At 31.4% G+C, this 18,170-nt stretch overlaps 3 long non-coding RNA genes and 1 pseudogene across 4 annotated transcripts; all 4 read right to left on the reverse strand.

Annotated features, from left to right (window-relative positions):
- Nucleotides 1-519: 519 nt before the first annotated feature.
- LOC106315021 lies at nt 520-1,569 on the reverse strand. Of its 2 annotated transcripts, XR_001264574.1 has the most exons (5): nt 1,465-1,557; nt 1,205-1,356; nt 880-1,094; nt 748-794; nt 520-670 (listed from the first exon to the last, which is right to left on the reverse strand). It is a non-coding gene; the product is annotated as an uncharacterized LOC106315021 (long non-coding RNA). The 2 variants fall into 2 exon arrangements; XR_001264575.1 differs by lacking the exon at nt 1,205-1,356 and having other exon boundaries at nt 1,465-1,569.
- Nucleotides 1,570-6,376: 4,807 nt separating this feature from the next.
- Nucleotides 6,377-7,037, reverse strand: LOC106315030. Its single transcript, XR_001264576.1, has 3 exons — nt 6,837-7,037; nt 6,725-6,772; nt 6,377-6,649 (listed from the first exon to the last, which is right to left on the reverse strand). It is a non-coding gene; the product is annotated as an uncharacterized LOC106315030 (long non-coding RNA).
- Nucleotides 7,038-8,166: 1,129 nt separating this feature from the next.
- LOC106338055 lies at nt 8,167-11,784 on the reverse strand (annotated as a pseudogene).
- Nucleotides 11,785-15,773: 3,989 nt separating this feature from the next.
- On the reverse strand, nt 15,774-17,405 carry LOC106299335. The gene is made up of 4 exons (XR_001261749.1): nt 17,166-17,405; nt 16,496-17,062; nt 16,240-16,348; nt 15,774-16,114 (listed from the first exon to the last, which is right to left on the reverse strand). It is a non-coding gene; the product is annotated as an uncharacterized LOC106299335 (long non-coding RNA).
- Nucleotides 17,406-18,170: the final 765 nt, after the last annotated feature.

The raw sequence follows: 18,170 nt of genomic DNA on the forward strand, positions 1-18,170 counted from the left end.
TTCTTCATGTTTGTTGCCGGGGTCGATAGCTTCCCAGACCTTGTTGACCTTCAACGCAATCTTCATCTTCATGGCCCAAACAGTGTAATTTGAGGTGGTTAGCATCGAAAATTTTATCGAAGAGGGTCATGTCCCCTTGGTGGTCGTATCTGGATCGTCTTTGATGTCAGCCATCGTTTCAGTCGTTGGTTTTTGTGATACCAGTTGTTCACGATTCGTGTTTCCAGGTATCGAACGCTCTGCTACCAAATATAGAACTCGGAATCAGAATATAAAGAACGCTTTTCTTTATTGCTTTAGAAAAATAACTCAAAAACTAAAGCTTTCAATCACACACAATTCGTAGCATATGTCATACTCGACATTGCTTTATATAGAGACATTATATTTTCCTATTCCTAATTGTAACACAAACAATATATTATGATCCTTATCTCTAAGATCATAAACTAACTAGGAATAGGTTGCTTGACTCTCAAGCTATCGTCAAGCTTATCTCAACAAAAAAGGTCAAAGCAATTTGGAATACAAAAATCAAAAGAATTGATTAAAATTTGCAGACACTCGCATGTTCAAGTAGTTTTGACTCAGCAAAGAGGAAGAATATAGTATGATCATCATCTGTGGCTGCAGCTGAGTCGCCTCCATGCATATTTAAGTAGTTATCAAGCTATAAGCAACAAAAAAATCATTGTCTGTTAGCTATCTGACACATCAAATCATGTTAGCTAATAAGGTGAATCTTACAGCATTTTCCATGGGAAATTTATCAGAGCCTAGGAACAGTATATGTTCTGCATTAACAGTTAAGAAAAGTATGGATGAGTAACAACTAATCATGGTCAATAATAAGTAGACAGCGCAAATAGTTCAGCTTACCAAGAAAATGGGCTAGCCCCTGTGCTTCCGGAGGATCAAGGAAGTTGCCAGCCCTTACGGCCATAGATACAGCTGCTGGCGAACCATTCCATTCTAAGTCTGGATCTGAGACGAGCAGAGCACAAAGTCCGTTCTTCAATTCTATCGATCTGAACAGTTTTTTACTGTTGGGAAGAGGAATTACGTCCTGAACATCCACGTTTGGGTTATGTCTCCTAACAGGGAGAAGAAAATAGAGGTAACAAAAACAAATCAGAAATAATAAAAATAATTAATTATTTTCCTTATTAAAAAAAAAAAAAAGATGATAGGGAACAGAGAAGACAGGTGGAGCAAATGTCGCAATTTTGTTTGTTCGTTACTTTGATGGTCCACAGAGTTAAAAGTAGACGAATAGAATATACTAAATGTGATATTTCTTCGTCAATAGCTTCAACATCTTTGATAATTATCGAAACCCCCAAAACCCTAGTCAATCTATCGAACAAAGGAAATCAAAATCCATCACGCAAATGCTAGAAACCAAATACTTAATTACAGCTCTCTCTATATAACAAACGTTAGGTTAGGATATAGAAATAGAACCTCAAAAATCGTAAGAGATAGTCCGATCGTAGTCGTCACTTCTCGACAGAGACGCCCTGAAGAGAAGAAACCCCTTACCCTCAATTCTTTTTTTGGTCCGACGCGTTTCCTTTTTATGAGATCAGCTTGTTTCTAATTTAATTTAGTTTTAGAATATTTTTTATATAATTAGAAATATCTACAATCTTGCATTTTTCCTTTTTAGTTATAAAATGGAAACTTAATACTAGGGATGGTCATAAATATTTGCTACACGCTACATACCTACTACTTACAATTATTTGGTTTGATCAAATCAAATATAAAATATTATTTTTAAATTACTATAACGCTACTAATGGAATGGCTTCCACCTTCTTTGGGTCGGTAGTAGTGGTGGGACGGATCGGATATCGGGGGTATTTTAGGATATCCGGATCTGGATCCGGATTCGGACTTTTCGGATATTCGGGGTTCGGATATCCGGACAAAAACACGAATATCCGCGGATATCTGGATCCGTTTAAAAAAAATTAAAAATAATAAATTAAATCAAAAATTAACAAAATTAAGCATTTATTTATCTAATAAAAATTATTTTTCGTAAAAAAAAGTTAAAAGTTTAACAAAAACTATTTTTAGTTATTTTTAATAGAAAATATATATAATATACCTATATAAATATAATTATATTTTAAATATTTTTAAAATATTTTTAAAATATTAGTGGGCCCGGATCCGGATCCGGATATCCGGACTAAAAATTTCACTATCCGGATCCGTAAAATCACTATCCAGATCCGTCCCCCCCCCGGATATCCGTTTTTTCGGAGCAGATCTCGGATCGGATAACGGATAGTGGATATTAAGTATCAGCCCTAGTTGGTACTAACGCCTCAGCTGATATTAAGTGTACAAGATACTCCTTGCGTTATTTTAAATGATAAATGAGTTACAAAACAACTTTTAAATTATATAATAATTTTATGTTTTATTTTTAAAATTTGGAATTTATATGGAAATTAAATTAAACTGAACCTATATAATAGAGATGATGTCGGGTTTTATTCTTTCTATACTAAAATATTCTATAACAATACTATTTTACATATTTTTTTTGTATTTTGCAAAAAAAAAATGTTTTGTAAACATTATTATGTAACAATACTATTTTACATAATTTAATGTCTCATTTTTGACTAAAAATTTCACTATCCGGATCCGTAAAATCACTATCCAGATCCGTCCCCCCCCCGGATATCCGTTTTTTCGGAGCAGATCTCGGATCGGATAACGGATAGTGGATATTAAGTATCAGCCCTAGTTGGTACTAACGCCTCAGCTGATATTAAGTGTACAAGATACTCCTTGCGTTATTTTAAATGATAAATGAGTTACAAAACAACTTTTAAATTATATAATAATTTTATGTTTTATTTTTAAAATTTGAAATTTATATGGAAATTAAATTAAACTGAACCTATATAATAGAGATGAATTTTTTTTTGGGATACTATTAAAAAGAACAAAACTTATTAAAAAACTATAATATTTTGTACTTGCAAAGTAATTTTGTAATAAAGATCCCATTTGAAAAAAAAAACTCAATTAAAGATATTCTAACATTTGAGTTTAGGGTTTAACAATTATTGTTTACGATTTATTATTTAGGTGGTGAAGTTGAGTTTATAAACTTCTGTAACTAATTCTTATATATCTATAAATGTTTTGAGAGGGTTAATTTTGTCTTTCAATAATAAATTTAAGATATTTATGAAAAATGATAATAGTTTAAAGGTAAATTTGAAAAATAGTATCAAATACGAAGTAAAATTAAAATTTGTTGGAATTATGTTATATACACATTAAACCAATTTGATAAATATGTATTCTCTTCATATAGAATAGTGTTGCAATATTAATCTTTTTTATATATATAAGTCATTCATTCTATGATATTAGTATGCATATAGATGATAAAAGTGTGTTCATGTTTAATGTATTCGTCCATGTATATATTCATTTTGTATGTATATTGACTGAAGAATGCAAACCCATTAGGACCAAGTAGTATATTAGGTGAAGTGGTTGTCCTTGCTCGGGTTCGAATCCCTATCATAACAGTTTAGAGATTTTTTTTTCCAAACACAAAACGACGTCGTTCTTATCTATTCTAACGGTCAACTAACAATTTTTTAGTCAAGGTAGTATTTTGAGTTATTAAAGGAAGTTCGGGAGGAAAAATTAAATTTAAATTAAGTTCAGGTCGTATTTTGCACTTTGTAATTGTTAGGGTTGTATTTGGCACGATCAAAATTGTTCGGGTTGAAATATGCACTTTTCCCGAAGGGTGAGAGTGAGTGAACTCGTAAGTCGTGTGACCCAAAGTGGACTTGGGTTTGATTTATCATGTGAATCTTTCTGCGACAGTAATGTGGGGTTTCTCTACTTGACAGATAATGAATGGAGAATGAGCAAGGTCATAAATTTTAAGTTTCATTGTTTAGATATGACAGAACAAGACTTTGGTCTCCTTCTCCTCATGTTTGGCGGGCTGCAGTTCATTGGTGGCTAACAAAGAGTATGTCCAAATTCATTACCCTCCATGATGTGTTTATTCATGTGATTATTGTTTCAGTTGAATTCTGAAAGCTTCGTTTCTTGTCTTTACTTAAACCAGATGATTAGACTTATCACTTATACGAGTGGTGGCCGTGCTTTCCCCAACTTTATGGGAAATGAATTTGGACATCTCTCCCATGTTCTCAATGTTCTAAAAACATCATCTTCATGTTTCTGAGGTTTCATCTTTGTGCCAGCGGATTGATTTTCCTAATCAGAGCAATAAAAGTACTGCTTTCATACCCATCAATTTGTTAGCCTAGCTCCCTTAAAAAAAACTTCTTTCAGTTTGTTAGCTTTCTGAAAAACTGCTTCTGTATGTAAACTGTCATAGCTGTTCAATATTGTGCTGGTGTATAAAGGAGGCGAATGAATGGTATCAAGAATGCTCAAAAACTTGATCTTATCAAACCAATTTTTAGTCCCATTCCTCTTTGATCGAAGAATGTAAACCCATTAGGACCAAGTAATCTGAGTATATATATAAGAGTAACAAACTAGAGCTCTTACTCCCAACCTGAAACTGAATGATTTTCTCTAATCTGCACAATTTTCTTAACCTACAATGCACTGAGAAGAGAAGTCAACCGGAGTTTAACCTAAGCTCTCTTTTTAGCTTCAAGAATGACAAAACGATATACATTTTTAGGAACCTTGGACCTGGGGCTTTTTGGGAACTTTTTGTGTTAGCCTAAGCCAGCAACCACGATTAAAATGATGAGCTTGATTAACTAACTCTTTGCCGTCTCCGTTCCTTTGTCATTAACTCGACAAGAAACAGTTGAATTCTAGGATTATTACAGTTTGAAATGCCTAAATGTTGTTTGCAGAAGGAATAAACTGTGAAAGAAGAAATTTGACTGCTCGAGTTAATGAATTTATCAGCGAAAAGAAGAAATTTGACTGCTCGAGTAATCGAGTTAATGAATTTCCAGCTTTCAGATAGTCCATTATTCAGCTTAAGATCACCTTCACATAACTTAAGTCCAGACGAGAACATTTCGGACAACTAACACAAGACCCTGAGAATCCAACTCGTACATTTATTTGTGGTTATAAGTAGCGATGTTAATATGGGCTCAACCCCTCTGGGGTTAGCCGTGAAACCATTTGTAGCCCTAATCCTTATTTATGTAACAGGGTTTAAAAAAGGCTGGTCTTAATAGGTCTAGAGTTTAAATCTTAACCCTTTAATTTTTATTCACAAAATTATTATACAATATTTAAATATATACCGAAATTTTAAATTTGTTAGATAATGCAAAATATATTTTTTCCGTCAAAATTTCAAAAAAAAAAATCAAATTTTTCTATATACTGAAATTTTAATTTTAAATTTGTTAGATAGCAAAATAGAATTTTTCCGTCAAAATTTCAAAAACAAAAAAAAATCAATTTTTTTTACCAAAACAGAAAATCAAGTTTTAGCTAAAACAGAAAATCGAGTTTTCCCGCCAAAAACTAGAAATCGAGTTTTTTGCCCATAACTAAGAATCAAGTTTTCCTGCCAAAAACTAAAATTGAGTTACGAAAACTGAGTTTTTCCCGCCAAAAACTAAAAATCGAGTATTCCAGCCAAAACCACAAAATCAAGTTTTTCTGCCAACACATGAAAATTGAGTTTTGAAGCCAAAAAAAAACAAAAATTGTGTTTTTTCCGCAAAACTAAAAATCGAGTATTCCAGCCAAAACCACAAAATCAAGTTTTTCTGCCAACACATTTGAATTCGCAAGCCAAAACCACAAAACCGAGTTTTTTTCCTTCAAAAAATAAAAAATGAATTTTTCCGCCAAAACCACAAAATCAAATTTCCCGCCAAAACCGAAAAAACTCAATTTTAAGTTATGGCGGGAAAATCGATCTTTCGTTTTTGGCAGGAAAAACTAGGTATACGATTTTGGTGGGAAAACATGGGTTTGTGGTTTTGACGAAAAAACTCATTTTCCGGTTTTGGCGAGAAAAAATCAATTTTTCGGTTTGACGGAAAAACTCGGGTTTGTAATTTTGGCGGAAAAACTTGTTTTTTGGTTTTGGCAAGAAAACTTGATTTTGTGATTTTGGCGAAAAACTCGATTTGCAGTTTTGACGAAACTTGATTTTTCGGTTTTGACGAGAAAACTCGATTTTGTGGTTTTGGTGAAAAAAACTCAAATTAGATTTTAACGAAAAAAACACAATTTTTGTGGTTTTGGGACAAAAACTGGATTTTGCAATTTTGACAAAAAAATCTTGAAGCTCAACAAATTGAAGAAAAAAATTATATCATATCTTAATTTTTCTAATTTTATCTTTAAAATTTAAAAACAAAAATAAATGAAATAATTTTTTTCAAATGGGCTGGGTTAAAATAAGGTTGGGGTTATAATAAACAAAAAGGATCGTGCTCTAACGCTGCAGATAACATCCCTACAAAAGCACTAGGAAATTAGAAAGCGACTGTAGTTCTGGTGATTATAGGATAAACGGAAGCCTTAGGTGCTGGATTTGCTCTCGAATGCCTTAAGCGTTGGTGTCTTCTTCGTGTTAATGTGATTCTTCTTTTCCAAAGCCAAATCAGCCATGCGGATGGATTGGTCGTGCACGCTGAGTCATATAAGACACAAAATATGAAAGATGTACAACAATTAACAACATCAATCCCAATAATCATCACCATACCTTGACCTTGACAGAGGTGGAGGCAGTAGCATCAGAGATCTTCTCATCCTGTTATATAGAGAGATTAGTGAATAAACCAGAATTGACTGAAGAAATTACAAGAATTACAAACCCGAGTTTCAGATTCAGATTCAGGTAAGTTGCTTAGCTCATCAGAAGCCTGACCACCCTCTTCCGTTGCGCAATAGGAGATTCACAGATGTCGTATGGACGACGTGGGAGACTACGGCCATGACCAAAATAAGGATTGATGAAAGAGGTAGGTTTAATTCTCATTATTGCTTGCCAAAAAAAAATATCAAAGCCAATTCTGGGACGATGATGGATGGAAGCCCTAGCAATATCAAATATGTATATATATATATAGCCTGATGGGCTTTTCACCTCTTCAGGCGGCCCATACTCTTTGTTATAAACTCGGATATAACTCAATAAACCGGCGTTGAAAATTGAAACCTTTCTTTTCTACTCCATGTAGTTTAAAATTAAACCGGTTTTTACTTTCCCTCAGTTTGGTACATTTTTGAATTATGAAAAGAAAAGAAAAACTCTGAATGGAGCATGCGCAAGGTCTTAGATTTTAAGCTTTACTAAATTAAGAACCGCGCCTAGCGCGAGCGGAATAAATATTATATATATACATTATTTTAAGTATTATATGTTTTTTATATATTATGAAATAATAAATATATATTGAATAATTAAAAATTCAGTAATTATTACATATATAATTAAATTGGTACGAACATATAAGTTTTATTAATCCAAAAAATATTATTTTTATTTGATAGGATATATAATTAAATTTAAATAATATTAACTTATATAGTATATTTTTAATATTAATGTCTAGTAAATGATGCTTTCTACTCATATGTTGTTTTTGATCATTTGCATATTTATAGCAAAAACTTTAAATTACTGATAATAAAATTTTTATTGTGGGATTAATAATTTTAGTAATTGATAATTTAAAAAAATTTATCAATGTTCATTTTTTAAAATTCAAAATATAAAATATACAGAAAAATCTAAATTTTTATAATATGGTTATTGTGTTTTAAAAAAAAATTATTTTAATAGTTTTAAATTAAACAAATTTGATAGAAGATACATTTTTTTTATCAGATCTTTATTATTCAAAATCATTAATTGTCATATATACTTTATCCACATTAGACAATTCCGTAATCTTTATTTAAAGAAATAATAAATGACATTAATAATGAATTTATGGTTAGTTTAATAAAAAGCTTATTATATAATTAGATGGACCAACCTATGGACCAACCTATTTCTCTAATAATTCTAAGAATCATCATAATGATGACATGTGGCTAAAAAAAAAAAAAGTTCTAATGTTTCACAAATAATATATAGGGATTTGTTTAGATATGACAGAACGAAGACTTTAAGCCCTGTTCGTTTCAAGAACACAGCGGCAGGGAGGAGCGACCAAAATTTAAAGAAAACCAAAAGGAATTAATAGGAAAGAGAAAGCAAAAGTGAAGGAAAATTATGTGTTTTCAGTCGCTAGAAAAAGAGAAAGAAGATGAACATTGACGCTGCTTTTTTTAGCGGCTGCGACACCACCGAATTCGTTTGATTATTTAATCGCAGCGTCTTCTGTTTCTCAGCCCACCGACGAGTAAAGAAGGAAATCATTAACAGTGCTTTAGTCTCGTTCTCCTCATGTTTGGCGGACTGCAGTACAATTGATAGCTAACAAAGAGTATGTCCAAATTCATTACCCTCCATGATGATTAGACTTATCACTCTCAACTTCATGGAAAATGAATTTGGACATCCTGAGATAACTCTCTCATGTGATTTTCTCACTGTTCTAAAGACATGACATCTTCATGTTTCTGACGTTTCATCTTTGTGTCAGCGGGTTGATTTTCCTACTCAGAGCAACAATTTCTCATTTTCACTAGCTAACCACTGCTGGAAAACGGAATTCATCATCAGTTGTTTTCCTTTGACAAGATACTATTATAAAAGTACTGCTTTCATATTCATTAATTTGTTAGCCTAGCTCCCTTTTCTTCAATTTGTTAGCCTTCTGAAAAACTGCTTCTGTATGTAAACTGTCATAGCTGTTCAATATTGTGCTGGTGTATGAAGGAGGCGAATGAATGTTATCAAGAATGCTCAAAAACTTGACCTTAAAAGGATTTACTGCCGATGATGCTCACTGGCAACTATATATATATATATCTTGATTCCTGATAAATGTAATCATAATTGTTATCTTTACATATAAAGAGTAGAAGAACCATATTTCCTCTTGGGTCAGAAGAAATGTTTCTGATCTCATTCTGTGTGACGTTTAACTTACGTTATCAGTGTCAACATCTGAGAGAACCTCTTTGATTGTTGCATCATCTCCCATTCGATATTCCTTCAATGCGACTTCCAGCTCATCTATTGTAATGTATCTGTATTGATTGCAAAAGAGGCCTCTCGCCATCTTTTTCCTATAAATTACATTAACAAAAAATAACCGAGAAGAAAGGTGTTTACTTACCCGCTGCCATCTTTGTCAAAATGCTGGAAAGCTTTGTAAAGATTCTCATCACTTTCAAGCCTGTGTCTATGCATAGTTGCAGTTATAAACTCAATGTCGTCAATTGACCCGTTCCCGTCAACATCAGCCTGGTTTATCCATGGAAAATATGAGTTGTTAGTTTTTTTATTTACTTTCTAAAAAAGTGGATGCAAAGGACCAAAACTTACAGCATCCATGAGCTGCTTTACTTCTACTTCTGTGAGCTTAGATCCCAATTTGGCTAAACCTTCTTTCAGTTTTTCATATGTGATTGTGCCACTGTTGTCTGTGTCTATGTTAGCAAACATTGCCTTCATAGTCTTATCGTTACCACAACGAGAAGGACAAGCAAACTAGAGTCTTGGAAGGTACCTTTAAGGCAAGTTTCTTTAGCTTATTCATTGCTCTGAACTGTTTCATCCTTGAGAGAACAACACTGTCAATAGGCTTCTCTGATGCTTCTCCACCTTCTCTAAGCCATGGATGCTCTGCACAAAACAATCAAACCAAGTCTCAGGATCAACAAGAAACAGATAATGTAAACAACTTCAAGATTCCATCCTTGACAGGGTCACTACTTACGAAGAACATCAGCAGCAGAAATGCGCCTTTTCGGATCAACAGCCAACATTCTACGCACCAAATCTTTGGCACTGTTGCAGATTGACGGCCATGGTTGGCTTTCAAAGTCGATATGGCCTTCCAATATAGCATCAATTATCCCTTTCTCGGTTTCTACATATCCATGATAGACAAATGAAAAAAGCAACAACCATTGTTTAAACTATAAGCTCCTCTATGCAACATATGAATCATAAAAAAAAAAGAGTGCACAGAGAGAGAAAGAATATAGCGTTACCAGCCCAAAACGGGGGTACACCACTGAGTAGAATGTACAATATGATTCCAGCACTCCATATATCAACTTCTTTCATGTATCTTTGACGCAAGACTTCAGACTTCAGGAGCTACATAGTATGCACTCCCAACTATATCTTTATACACTTTTCCTGTAGACAAGAAGTAGAAACAACACAAATGATGAGCAGTTAGAAACATCAAACACACAAGACACAATCAATATAACCAGAACTATGTTCCATGAAAGAAGAAACAAATGTGTTTAATTTTACCCTCTTCAATGAAGACAGACAAGCCAAAGTCAGTAGCCTTGATCAAAGCCTTGTCATCTTTGCTAGAAAGCAAAAAATTCTCAGGCTTCAGGTCTCTATGCAACACACCCATGAAATGACAAATCTTGACAACATTCACAATCTGTCTACACACAGAAGCAGCTGCTCTCTCACTGTAATTCCCCTTGGCAATGATCCTATCAAATAACTCACCACCAGCGCAAAGCTCCATCACCAGATTCACAGCCTTCTCATCCTCATAAGCTCCTTTAAACTCCACGATGTTAGGCTGCCCGCTCAGATGCTGCATTATCTGAATCTCTCTCCTCATATCGTCCTTATCAGCTTTCGTCACCAGCTTCTTCTTAGAGATGGACTTCTTCCCCGTGGAGTTCTCCGTGCAGAGATACGTTACCCCGAACTGCCCTCGGCCTAGCTCTTTCCCCAGTGTGTAGAACAGCTTCACGTCTTCGTAGGCGTTCTCTAGAATCGAGTTTCTCTTTGCTGCTTTGGGGCTTGGTTGCTGCAGCCGCCGACGGCGGTTGGTTGGTCCCGGAGGATGGTTTCTCCGGCGTCTGGCTTCTCGTTTGTGGAGAATACAATGGTGGATCTTGGTGGGTCCCTCCTTCGACTGATCTGGTCTGCCCGTTTTGCTGAGGCTTCACCAATCCATGGTTCTTGGCAAAACAGTTGCCCGTGATCTCCGACGACCCAGAGAAGAAAGATCGCAGCTTTGGCTAAGTTAGCTCAAATTGTAAGCGTTAGCTAAGTTAGCTCAAATTCTAATGATGAAGAAGAAACAAAGAGAGAATTTTTTTAAAAGACAGATTCTTTATGAAGACGTGGAAGCATCACCTCAGCAACGCTTTTAGATAATATTACGTTAATTTATCAAGCAAAATAATGTTCGCCAGATGGATTTGATGATTATTTTAAAAATCAGAGAGATGAATATATTGCAGAATAAATGATGAGGAGCATGAATATATTGAAGAGCAAGTGGTCGTTGGTTTATAACTTTTTATGTTGTTGTGAGAGAAGAGTTGAAAAGTAAAAGAGTCTATTATCGACACCGAGTCAAACTCTTTCTTCGTAGACTTTTTTTTTAATTTGTTTTGTTTCGTTTTTTCCACGTGGTATTAGTTTGAATTGTTCCTCTACTGGTTAGGTCAAGACAAATGCTATAAATGTTTTTTTCTTCTTAGATATTGTGTCTGATAGGTATATGTTACATGTTCAGCTTTGGGTGGATGACAAAGAAACAGAATTGATGTTTTGGATTTGTCAGTTTTGCTTCCAGTTGGAACATTTGTAAGACGTTTTGAAGCTCTTGTTGTTGTTATTTTGCTTTTGTATTGTAGTGCAGTGTGTAACATCTTTGACTTGGTGTATATAAGTTTTTCTTTTTGCTGGTTTTATCTAATTTGACTGGTTCAAATACCTACAATTCTATAAAAAGAGATTACTGTTCAAAAATTATGGAGATATTTTTCCTTTTAATTACAATATGTTGTTAAATATTACATCTGAAGAACGTATTGTATAATTGCTTAAACCGATTAGTTGTCTGGTTTATTAATTGAAAAATGGATATGTGATTACCAATTCTACTTGGTTATATACTTTTAGGATATACTATATGATTTAGGATTATGCTATATGACTTAGATTTATAAAACATAAAATCAAATCATTCATTGGTTTCAAAATAAGAAATTGGCAGTTTAGCAAAATACGGATATAGTTTTAGTGGATGGACACTGTTGATAAATTATCTATACTATTAAAGCAGAATCTCTATTAAGATTATGCCCTTAGTTTATATAAATATTTACAATGTCATGCTATTCCCATTTTTGGAATATTTTAAATTATTTTCGCCAACTATATATTCACCTAATCATAAATAAGACTTTTTAGACTAATCACATTGCATCAATTCTTTAATTTGAGCTTACCAAAATTAATTAAACATTTGGTACAACTTATTTTTTTATCCACGACTATTATTTACTCTTTCTATTTTTATTAAATAATGCGAAAAAAGTAGAAGGAAAAAGTAGAAGGCAGCGATGAAGTTGAAGTTCTTAAAACAACATATCATCAGAAACTAGAAACTGCAATACTCTATAGATGATGGTATCATATTAGGTAATTGGATTAGAGGATCATGAAAAATATTTTGAACATCATACTCTTATATTTTTTAATAAATATTCACATCATATTTTAACAACTTTACACCACAAAAACGTTGAACGTCCCCATGATTAAGCAATGGATTTACAAATTTGAACTATGTAGTGCATTTAACATAATTGGTTTGACTTATTAATCAAAAAAATCTACTTCAAAATTTTGGAGAGTTTATTCAAGTTACTATTTTGTTATGTCATATATCATCTAAATAGAAGATATGCTGTGTTTTTCAGGTATATATCCTCACATATATAATTTAAAAATATATGTTCCATTTTTTTCATTTCTTTGATTAAAATATATTCTTAAAAATATAAGACATGGTTGAACGATGGATTACCACATTTCAGTTTTAAATTATTTAATATGGAACGGGTTAACTAAACGGATTACAAAAAATTTTGATTTCGATATAATATTATATATAAACATACTATATCTATGAAATATTATATCAAAATATATGATATCTATAAAATATTATAAATTAACATAATATATATTAAACGTACAAGTAATTTATGTTAGAACATAAAATATAAAACTAAAATATTAAGATTTATGGTAAAAATATTTAATATATGTGAGAACATAACATATATAACTGTAAGAATATTTTTCGAATTCTTTTTTTAAAATTACTCTTCACAAACCTAAACAATGAACCGCATTACAAAGTTTACCTTATTTACAAATTTAAGATTAAAAACTCAATTTTTAACGTAGTAATAAAACATATCTCTCATATTTCAAAAATAATTTCCTATCTAAATTTTAAATATTTTCTTCAAAACTCAACATCTTAGATTCTATAGGAATTATAATTAAAATAAATCATTTTCACAACTTTATATGAAAATCAGTTACAAAATTGTTTTAAAATTAAGTACATAAAATATAGTTTTCTTTAAATAATTTTTTCGTCAACGATAAACTTATCTCGCGTTTTTAAAGCGTGGGTCAAAATCTAGTTAGTCTTAACCTTAAATCATCAATGTTATATACATCAGAACCTCTATAAATTAATATTATTAGAACTTTGAAATTTTATTAATTTATAGAGATATTAATTTACAAAAGTTTCCTTATTTAGATTTTTTATATTAAGAAATATTTATTCTAAGTTAAGAAAAATATTTGATTTAAGTTCTAGGCATTAATTGTAATTTTTGAAATTTGACATTTATATTAATTTATTATATTATTTGGTGTATATAATATGTATTTCATAGAAATTAAATGTGGTTTTAGATATAATATTACTTACATAACATATTTATATATAAATTATTAATTTATAATTTTAATGGGACTATATATTTACATAGAATTTTCTAAAAAAATATTATCTTATTATTTTATCGATTTGTGTCAAATTTTGAACCGGCCCAAGTTGAGACCGGCGAAATTTGTTAATTTATAGAGATTATTAATTTATCGAGTATTAGTTTATAGAGGTTGTACTGTATATGGATTCACATTAACTGTCCGCTACTAAGTTTTCCACTACCTTGTCATATAAAAAATGTCTATATCAAATTATATATCGTACTAGGGAAAGTCCGCGCTACGCGCGGGATTTTGTTTCATTATTTTTTCTTTGAATATTTGTTTTTAGCTTGAATGATTTTTTTATTTTATTTATGCATGGAACATTATTTTGTAATTTTATCATCCTTATATGTTAATCTCGTTTGTTGTAAAGACTCAACATTCGTTTTTCGGAGTTAACTAATTTTCAGTACGATTACTACGATTATTAATGAAATTCAATTTATTTTTGTTATGTTGGTATATATTTTTTATCTCTTTGTTTTAGTATAAGTTATCTAATTTCATTCCACTATTTGTTGGACTATGCCAGTATATATTTTTATTTTCATATCAATATTAAAATTATGGTTGAGCTTTTAATTTTAGTAACTTTAACAACAAAATCATATTAAATCAAGTACAATAACCTTACATTTTCTCTTCACAATACTTTCATAAATACACTTATTTTTGCATGAAAACAAAATTTAAGCACATAATTTAGATACTAATATTTATTTTATCAAATTTTAATATCATTAAAAATATTTATCAAAAGTAAAATATTTAATTTCTATGTAATCAAATGTTACGAGAAATGAAATAGTACGTAAATTTTAAATGTATGCATGAAAATCATATTAATCTTCACATAAAAATATTTATAAATTTAGGTTTTAGTTTTTTGTGTGTTTGCTAAGGTCTTGTAATATTTGTTCTTATGTTTTGGAAGTGGTCAATCAAAACAATAATAGTATTATAAAATATTTTATATTTTAAAAGGATGTATTAACCCTTTTATCATAAAGCATCTAAATTTTAAAAATCAATGTGAGACATATTTAATAGATGAATTATCCTATCTTCACTCTTGTATAATTATATATATATATATATATATATATATATATAATTTTTTGCCTTTATTTATATAAACACAAAAGCCAAATTATTTACATATTTGAATATATGTCGTTTCAATAGGATAAATAATTTAGATCAACGAAAACTTGATTACCATACATTACATAACATTTACACGAATGTTTTCATAAAAATAATTTTCTTACAAAATTAAAATACTGTATTATACTACTGAAAAAAAAATTAACACATGAATGAAAATTTGTAGTGTGTACCAAACATTAATTATATTTGATATCCTAACATAAATTTTGAATTTCTGTTCAAAATTTTATAACTGAAAAATCTAAATAACTATTAAAAATATAACAGATACTGAAATGACTTTTTAAGATATAATTTACCTTCGAAATTGCATCGATCTGTTAAGGTAGTGGATTGTCTTTTTTTTTTTTGCTAAAATTTGGAAAGTAATGGATTGCCATTAGTCGACAAAAAAAGGATTGCCAGTATAATATTTTCTTGTTTATTTGATGTAGAGCACGATTATAGCATTTGTTAAAATCTAATACAACTATATGATGGATTCATAAACATGTAATGGTTATTGCAAATCATTGTCAAACTCACAACATACCCACTACATCGATAGCTTGATAAAATATAACAAAGTAACCGTATTAAAAATAAAAATAAAATGGGCTAAGAAATGTTTGTATGAATTGAACGTTATCTGTTTTATTATATTAGATCAGAAAAGAGCATACACTAATCACATCTCAGAGACACATACCCACAAAAGTTTTGTATTACATGATGCATAAACATACACAAACAAAAGCCCTCTGAAAATTCTATGTCCCCATGTCACCCTCGTAACATTTTTCCTTTCTTTCAACGTTTTGACCTCTATTTCTAAACTTATATTATTTTCTTTTGTTTTCCCAAGATTACTCTCAGTTCTTACCTCTCATCAGTGATTACTCTCAGTTCTTACCTCTCATCAGTTTTGGTATTATTCTCCACCTCATATGCTGTTGTTAGACCTTCATGTCTCTTCATCTCATCTTGCAGCTGCACTCAGACTTGTTCAACTCTTGGAATCTTCTGCTGCTAGGTTCAACCAAAGAAACTCTTATGACATACCAAAAACGTAACATTAGAATGATCTAAATACACGTGGTGAAGAAGAAACATAGAAGTTAAGACGAAAGCATATAACACTTTTTCACTACCTTTCATGTTTTTGTGTACGCAGGGAACACGATCAATCCAAGCAAATACATTAGAAGCCAGAAACTAAAGTACTTTTGAATATCTCCCTACTACAGCTTTTCCAACATCCTGTGAAAATAACATCAATAAAATTTAATAAATCCTTTATTTATATTGCTTTGAGCAAAGGAAAAAAAAAACATCAATAAAATTAGAGACTCTGGTTACTACTTGCTACAATCAAATCAATGGGTTTTTTTTGTTCAGTTTGTTTACCTTATTTTATTGAATGTTGCATTTCTAATGATGCATTTCTCATTCCATGTTTCTCATTGATACCTCTCCCTCTCTCTCACAAAGACGCCACAGGTTCAAAGCTCTCTACGTTAATCAATTTTCTTCAGATCCAACATCATAATCTCATCTCCCACACCTAAAACCCTCCTTTCCCTTCTCCTTGGAAAACCACCAGATCACTCGACCATCTCTGCAAATCGAAGACAAACCCATAAAGTCACTTCATTCGCGAGTAGACTTAGGAGCTATCCTCTTCTCATCGGTTTCTTCGTCGCCAAAAGCGTTAGATTTGGACGATACCGTTATTGCTAATCAACCCGTCGTTAACGAATCTCAAGAAGTGAACCCTCGATGTCTTTATCTCCGTTCAGTTAAAACCAGGTGATAAGAAATATGGTCAAAGACATCGAGAATCTGAGCAACCGCACTAGACCGTCGGAATGAAGATCATGTAAACTCCCATCAACTCCCCACCGCGTTTAACAATATGGCTTCTCAGCATCTGAGCAACCGCATCATCTCGACGGTGAAAGAACACCGACATTCCTTCAAATCAGCAAGTAGAACAGACTGCTTAGCCATTATACTGAGAAACAAATATCCAACACTATTGGAACTGTGAAAATGATTTTCATGGGTGAGGCCTTACCTTTCTATAGATGGTAAGAGGGCAAATAGACATTGAATGCGAGATTCGTAACTGATATTGAATCAATGAACTTGTAACATCTGTGAGAGGAAGAATCAAATACGAACCGACGCTAACAGATACAGATGCATCGACCATCAACGAAGACTCGTCTCTCTGAGGATATCATGAACTCTATAGGTGCTACATCTTAAGTCGATTTGCAGAATGATGAACCCCCTAACGGCGGATACAGCTTAGAAAGACGTCTAATGTGCTTCGGTTTTATTAATTTTGCAGGCCCATGTGAACCTGAGTTATGAAACACAAACAAATCCAATTATATTTTTCAAACCAAATCTATACTAATAAAAGGAACCTTTTAGGCTCCATAGGGCGTCCACTTGCGAAAAAAACTTCTTCCGAAAGATGACACGTGGCATAAAATATAGTTTTACATTTTAATATTACTAATTTTCGAAAATTATAAATAATATGTAAACATACAGCATAAAAAATGGAAAAACTACATTAAACATATGTAAAATTACCATTTTTCACTTAAAAAAAAGTACGCCTTATCTCCATAATGTAACATTAACGTTTTATAAAAAAAAACAAAATATTATATATAATTTCGAAAATAATATATATACGTAAACATACAACATAAAAAATGAAAATACTACATTAAACATATGTAAGATTACCATTTTACATTTTTATTTTTAAAAATAATATGTAAACACACAACAAAAAAAATGAAAAAACAACATTAAACATATGTAAGATTACTGTTTTTCACTAGAAAAAGAGGACTTATCTCCATAATGTAACTTTACTATTTTGTAAAAAAAAACATTATATATAATTTCGAAAATAATATATATACGTAAACATACAACATAAAAAATGAAAATACTACATTAAACATATGTAAGATTACCATTTTTCACTAAAAAAAAGACGGCTTATCTCCATAATGTAACATTACTATTTTGTAAAAAAAAATATTATATATAATTT

Source organism: Brassica oleracea, chromosome C1 (genome assembly GCF_000695525.1).
Source record: "Brassica oleracea var. oleracea cultivar TO1000 chromosome C1, BOL, whole genome shotgun sequence".
NCBI classification, from domain to species: domain Eukaryota; kingdom Viridiplantae; phylum Streptophyta; class Magnoliopsida; order Brassicales; family Brassicaceae; genus Brassica; species Brassica oleracea.